A 7,111-nucleotide genomic window follows, 5' to 3' on the forward strand; every position below is an offset into this window, starting at 1 on the left:
TGCTGAGATAATGTACTCCGACCTGTACAAGGGGCTGAACTTGAGACCCGAGAACTTAACAGCCTACGATTCGCCCTTAATGAGTTTTGATGGGAAGGTTGTCATTCTAAGGGTCCAGATTAGACTACTCGTGCAGGCTAGTTCAGAAGTGGTGGAGGTGGACTTTATCGTGGTGGATGCTTATTCCCCTTACATGGCCATTGTGGCTAGGCCCTAACTTCATGCACTGGACGTCGTCTCTTCTACCTTGCACCAGAAGGTGAAATATCCGTCGGCGGCCAAATTAAAGAGATTGTTGGGAGTCAATCCACAACTAGGCAGTGCCTGGTGGTTGCCATCTTACATCAGCCCAAAGCTGAGTCCTCGGCCTCTGTTGAAAGGGGCTTATAGCAATTAAAAGCTTCAGATTTGCCTGTCAATGCATTAGCCGAATGGGCAAAATGTGAAGATTTAGAAACGGTTGTTGTCGATGATGATCTGCAGAAGTTTTTTCTGATCGGAGCTCAGTTGCCTCCTCTAGAGAAATGTTGATATGTTCACATAAAGCACTTACGAAGCCTCGGGGGTGGATCCGAGTTTCATCTGTCATCATTTAAATGTTAATCCATATGTCATCCCAAAGAAGCAATCACCTCGATACTCGTCTAAGGATCACTTTAATATTGTTAGAGATGAGGTGAAGAAGCTTAACCAAGTATGGGCTATCAAAGAGGTTTTCTACCCTGAGTGGCTAGCCAACACTGTGGTGGTGAAAAAGAAGAGTGGGAAGTAGCATGTGTGTGTGGACTTCACAGATCTAAATAAGACTTGCCTAAATGATCCATTCCCTATGCTTAAGATAGACCAGCTAGCGGACGCAACTGTAGGCCATCCACGGATGAGCTTCTTAGATGTCTTTCAAAGATACCACTAGATACCGCTAGCCCTGGATGACTAGGAAAAGACAGCTTTTGTCACTTCCACTGGAAACTACTATTACAAAGTGATGTCATTCGGTTTGAAAAACGTAGGATCTACCTATCAAAGGATAATAACTAGGATGTTTGAACTACAGTTGGGCAAGAGTATTGAGGTCTATATATACGATATGGTGGTGAAGAGTAAGGTGGTGTCCGAGCATGTAGAAGGTCTCGGGAACATTTTTGAAATTCTGAGAAAACACAAACTACGACTCAATGCTTCTAAATATTCTTTCGAGGTCAGATCAGGGAAGTTTTTGGGGTACATGGTTACACATCGCAGAATTAAAGTTAACCTTGACCAGATTAAGGCAATCAACAGTTTACATCCACCTCGGAATCCCAAGGAAGTCCGAAAGCTGACCATAATTACTATTGCCTTAAGCTAGTTTATCTTTCGGTCAGTAAATAGATGCAAACCTTTCTTCCTATTGATGAATAAGTGAAAGAGATTTGAGTGGACTGAGGAATGTGTTTTAGCCTTCCAGCAGTTTAAGAATTATCTCTCTCAGCCACCTATCATGTCCAATCCCAAGATGGATAAAGCTCTGTTTGCTTATATTGTTGTGGCCCCTCATACTATAAGCTTGGTCTTGGTATGAGTTGATAGCAGTATACAAATAACAGTTTATTATGTAAGTAAGTCATTACATGAGGCCGAGATCCATTATCTACCACTGGAAAAAGCCATTTTGGCGGTGGTACATGCTACTCGTAAACTCTCCTATTACTTCCAGGCACACACAGTAGTTGTCCTAACTCAGTTCTCACTTAGAGCTCTACTCCGAAGTGCTTACTACACGGGGAGGATTGCTAAATGAGGCACAATCCTAGGAGTTTTTGACATCAAATACATGCCTCGTACCTCTATCAAGGGTCAATTCCTCGCAGATCTGGTAGCCAAGTTTACTGAATCTCCATTGGAAGTAGAAGTAGAGAAGCGCAACATTGATAGAAAATCAGTTGGTATGGTCTCTCAACAAGATCCCTTATCTTGGAAAGTGTATGTTGATTGTGCAGTAAATCAGAAGGAATCCGGAGTGAGGCTCGTTCTAATATCTCCAGAAAAGATTACTATTAAGAAATCATTGAGGCTGGACTTCTCAGCCAAAAATAATGAAATTGAATATGAGGCTCTATTGATGGGAATGACCATAATTCAAAGAATAGGCAGAAATGCAGTAGAGATGTTCTTGGACTCAATATTGGTCATTAGTCAAGTGAAAGGAGAGTTTAAAGTGAGAGATGGAAGAATGTAAGGGTACTTAAGTCAGGGTAGACACTTGCAGTCAGGGTTCGAATCTTTCAACCTATTGCATATCCCTAGAAGTGGAAACACACATGCTGATTTCCTAGCCACACTTACAACCTCCTCGGCGCATAACTTGCCTCAGGTCATCCTTGTAGAGGATTTGTACAAGCCCATAGAGGTGAAAATAGAGGTGGTCTATATTCACCAAGTTAGAGTAAAGCCTAACTGGATGGACCCCATGGTACTATTTTTGAAGGAGCATATCCTACTCAAGGAGAAATCAGAAGCTGACAAGGTACGAAGAAAGGCTCTTCAGTTCTAGCTGTCTGAGGACTAAAAATTATATAAACGCTCTTTTTTTGGGTCATACATGCTATGCATACACCTCGAGGCAACAGAATTACTCCTTGAGGAGTTACATGAGGGGATTTGTGGAAGCCACACTGGAAGCAGATCTTTATCGTACAAAGCCATCATTCAAAGTTATTGGTGGCTAAACATGCAAAAGAAAGCACAAGAATATGTAAGGGAGTGCGACCATTGTCAAAGGTTCGCACCAAACATACACCAACTGGGAGGAGTCCTTAATCTTCTGTCTAGTCCTTAGCCATTCGCTCAATGAGGCTTAGACATTGTAAGTCATTTCCCCAAGGCAACAGGAAATAAGGGATATTTGTTAGTCGGCACAGACTGCTTCACTAAGTGGGTTGAAAATGAGCCCTTGGCAAATATCAGGGATGTAGATGCTAAGAAATTTGTTTGGAAAAATATTGTCACACGATTCGGAGTCCCTCATACCCTCATCTCGGACAATGACCTTTAGTTTGATAGCAAATCTTTCAGGAGATACTGTTTTGACCTAGGAATTACGAATAGATATTCTACCCTAGCTTATCCTAAAAGGAATGGACAAGTTAAGGCTGTTAACAAGGTCATAGTGAATGAATTCAAGAAGAAGTTGGATGAAGCGAAGGGAAAATGGGTGGAAGAGCTGTCGTGTGTCCTCTGGATATACCAAACCACACCTCACAAATTAACAGGGGAGACTCCTTTTTTAATAACTTATGGAGCTGAAGCAATTATTCCTTTAGAAATCGGCTTCCCAACACTGAGGACAAGTTTTTTCGATCCAAGCAACAATAATGGATTGCTAGAAAAAAGCTTAGACTTTATTGAAGAAATGAGAGAAAATGCAGTGGTTCAATTGGCATATTACTAATACAAGCTCAAGCAAGGTTATAATGCTACTGTGAAGCTGAAACTGTTAGTGCTTGGAGACTTGGTGTTAAGAAAGATTCTAGGTACTGTAAAGAACCTAGCATAGGAAAAATTGGGACCCAACTAGGAGGGGTCATATCACATCACCTCGGTGGCTGGTATAGGAGCATACTTCCTCGAAGACCTAGATGAACATCTAATACCACACCCTTAAAATGTAAACAACCTGAAAATGTATTATTATTAATGAAAGTTTCCTTTATCATATGCTTAGTTATTGTGTAAATACATCGTACTTCCCATTATTATTTTTATAAGTGTTAAACAGAACCTTAGACATGCTTGACTCCTCGAACCACATATTTTGGAGAAATTAACACTCTATGACATCTTTCTATATGTTTAAACAGAATCTTAGACATGCCTGACTCCTCGGGCCAGATGCTTTGGGGAAATTAACAATTTATGACATCTTTCTAAGTGATTAAACAGAACCTTAGACATGCTTGGCTCCTCGGACCAAATGCTTTGGGAAAATTAACACTCTATGACATCTTTCTAAGTATTTCTGACTCCTCGGACCACATGCTTTGGAAAAATTAACACTCTATGACATCTTTCTAAGTGTTTAAACAAAACCTTAGACATGTCTGGCTTCTTGAACCACATGCTTTGGGGATATTAACACTTTATGACATCTTTCTAAGTGTTTAAATAGAAATTAGACATGCATGGCTCCTCAGACCAAGTGCTTTGGGGAAATTAACACTTAATGACATCATTGCAGAAGGTTCAATTGTCAAATACGAATATGTGATAGACTTCTTTATTATTGGTACTTAATCAAATTACTTAGATTGTTAGCAATGTTTTATTGTTAATTTTTAATGAAGACAGGGTAGTAGCAGTTCAATACTATTTGCAATAGTAATAAACTTCAAAGCATATAAAGTAAATGTGCAAGTGATAAAAAGAAAAACATTTTCGTTAAACAAAAGGAATACATTATATGCAGTGACAGAATGCCATGCCATGCCAAAAAAAAAAAAAAAAACCAACAACAACAACAACAACAAAAGAAACTACAAATTAAGTCCTAAGTGCTACTTCTTGGCCTTGGGGGGTCTTCTTTTTGGCCCAGCTGGGAGGCAGGGACATCATTGGCCTGAGGATCATTCTCTTTAGTCTTGGCTTCTGTCTCCTTTACTTTGGCCTTAACAGCATCCTTGGCCTCTGAATGGGGCTTAGTCCCCATGCCCTTACATTTGTCTTTAGCCCCCTTAGCCCCTTAACCTTGATCACTAGCTTGGCTGGGTCCTTTCAAAGCCTCAGAGAGGAGGAGAGCAACCTGTGTAGTTAGGGGCTACTTTGAAGACTTAGGAGCAGTAGGAGAGAGAGATGGGAGGCCAACCGAGATTTCACGAATCTCGAGGTGGTAGTATACTTTCCTTGGTTGCCTCCACTCTGAGTCTATAGGGACTCTTGCATTGTTGAGGGCTTCTGCCCATGTTGTATCGTAGTAATCCCTGAATACCTCGGTTAGCTCCTCAGTGAGCCTGGCTTGTGTTTCTTCCAAGCCGAGGGTGTAGGATGCTTGTTTTTCAACCACTGCTGTCTCCTTAGCCAACTGAGTTACCTTCTTAGCCTTCAACAGTTCTGCCTTCAGCTCCAGCACAAGTTGCCTTGAAGTGGCCAGCTCTATCTTAGTCTGATAAAGCAACTTGTGCTGGTCCTCAGTTTGAGTCTTAACATTCTTTAATCCTACCTGAGCACTCTTTCTTTCCCTCTCCTTGGCAGTCAGGTTGGAGAACAGCTCGTTGTTTTCCTCCTGCACGGCCCTTAAGGCGTTTTCAGTCTTGAGGCAAAGGTGGACCTCATTTTTAACATTGTTTAGGGCCTCCTTGACCCATTCCTCGGCCACAAAGACCTCCTGGGTGATCTGCACAAAAATAATATAGCAACCCCATGTGAACAAAAGAGAGAGAAAAAACTTATTAGTACTTAAATAAATAAAATGTGTGTGGCTGTGAACCTACCATGGCAAGGTCCCTTTTTAAGGACATGAAGAGGTTTTGTTGCTTCAGCTTCCTCACAGCATCCATATCCTTGGGTAAAAGAAGTAGCTGCTTCAAGGTCTTAGCTATATATGCAGAATGACCTCTTTGGAAACCCCTGACAGAGGCGTTCCAAGGGATGGCAGCCCCATCCACCTCAAGCCAAGGAGACCAAATGCGTTGTTGAAGGCACACCTTGGCCACAGTTTACTCTTCCCAACTGTCCACAGAAGTGGACCTCTTGTCCCTAGGGTATTCTGCCGTTTTCTGTTGTCTGGTACCCTTCTGAGGGGCCACCTCCCCTTCCTCAAGATCCTACACTAGCCTCTTCTTCTTTAGATATGGATTAGCGTGCAGTCTAAGGTCAGTAGAGGGTAGAGGGGAAGGAGATGGAAGAGTGGGAGGAACTTGGGACTTGGGGACTTCTTTCGAAGTTGACCTCTTGTCCCTTGCGGCCATGAGCTCCTTTAGGCTCTTGTTTCCCAGGTTCAACGCCATCCCATCTTCATCTTCAGAGGTGCTATCTAGATGGGCAATCACCAAAATCGAGGCATAAACACCTGAGTGCTTGTCAGGCTCATCCTTGGCTTCCAAGATGTGAACTACTTGAGCCCTTTGAGTCACCTCTTCTTCGAAGTGAAATTTATCTGTCTCCTTCTTGAGTGATAAGCGTGAAGAGGCAGTCTCCTCCCTTAGTGCTGCTGCAGCTTCAGGCAGAACCCATTAAAGGGGCAGTATGACTGGAGGAAGGTCTTCTTGGGCTAGGAAGTTTGGGCATGACACATCAATCTGAGCCAGCTGTGGTTTGCCTGCCCTTATGGCATGGCCTATTTCTTGATATGTCTTTAAGATGGGCTTGAAGTCCAAGATCAAATGGACGGATTGCAACTGCCTATCCTCACTTATGAAGATCTCGAATCTTAGCAAATAGTTGAGAGCTATAACGTTGGTCAGACTGAGCCTGGGCGCTACTTGCCTCTTGTCTGCAAAATAGCCGAGGAGCAAAACATGGTTAGAGAGTCAAAATCCATCATAAGAGAAAGTAAAACGAATGAGAAATAATAACATAGTTAGGGTTAAAAGGTCTAAATTTCTTGCTAAGGAACCTAACTCTAAGGTGTCCCATCTGGCTCTCCCTTTCGGACGGGGCAGTGAAGGCCATCATACCACACTTTCGAAGCTATCAAGTAGTCGTCTTTCATACCCTTATTAGATTTGGGAAGGCATGAGATGAGCCTAACGATAAGCGATCTGGACTTGAGGTAAAACATCGCGTCAGAGAGTGAATGACACTCGTACATATGGACCACATCGTGCCAGGTGAGCCCAAAACCCAGATGCTCGTTTAGAGCATTGACGCTGCCTAAGACCCTAAAGAGGTTGGGTGCGCATTGATGAGGACACAACCTATGGTTAATAAGATAGTCTTGGGTTACTCTACCCATAGGGAGCGTCATTCCTCCTTCTATAAAAGCTATCATGGGAATGATGACTTCCCCCTCTTCTCTATGTGTTAATAGTTTGTTTAGAGCACAATACTGCAGAGAAACTCCCTGTGATATGTGATATTTGGCCTTAAAGGCCTTTATTTTTGGAGGGGAGTCTACAAAATGCTTAAACCTACCCAT

This window comes from Quercus suber, unplaced genomic scaffold, assembly GCF_002906115.3.
Source record: "Quercus suber isolate HL8 unplaced genomic scaffold, Cork oak 2.0 scaffold_396, whole genome shotgun sequence".
Lineage (NCBI taxonomy): Eukaryota > Viridiplantae > Streptophyta > Magnoliopsida > Fagales > Fagaceae > Quercus > Quercus suber.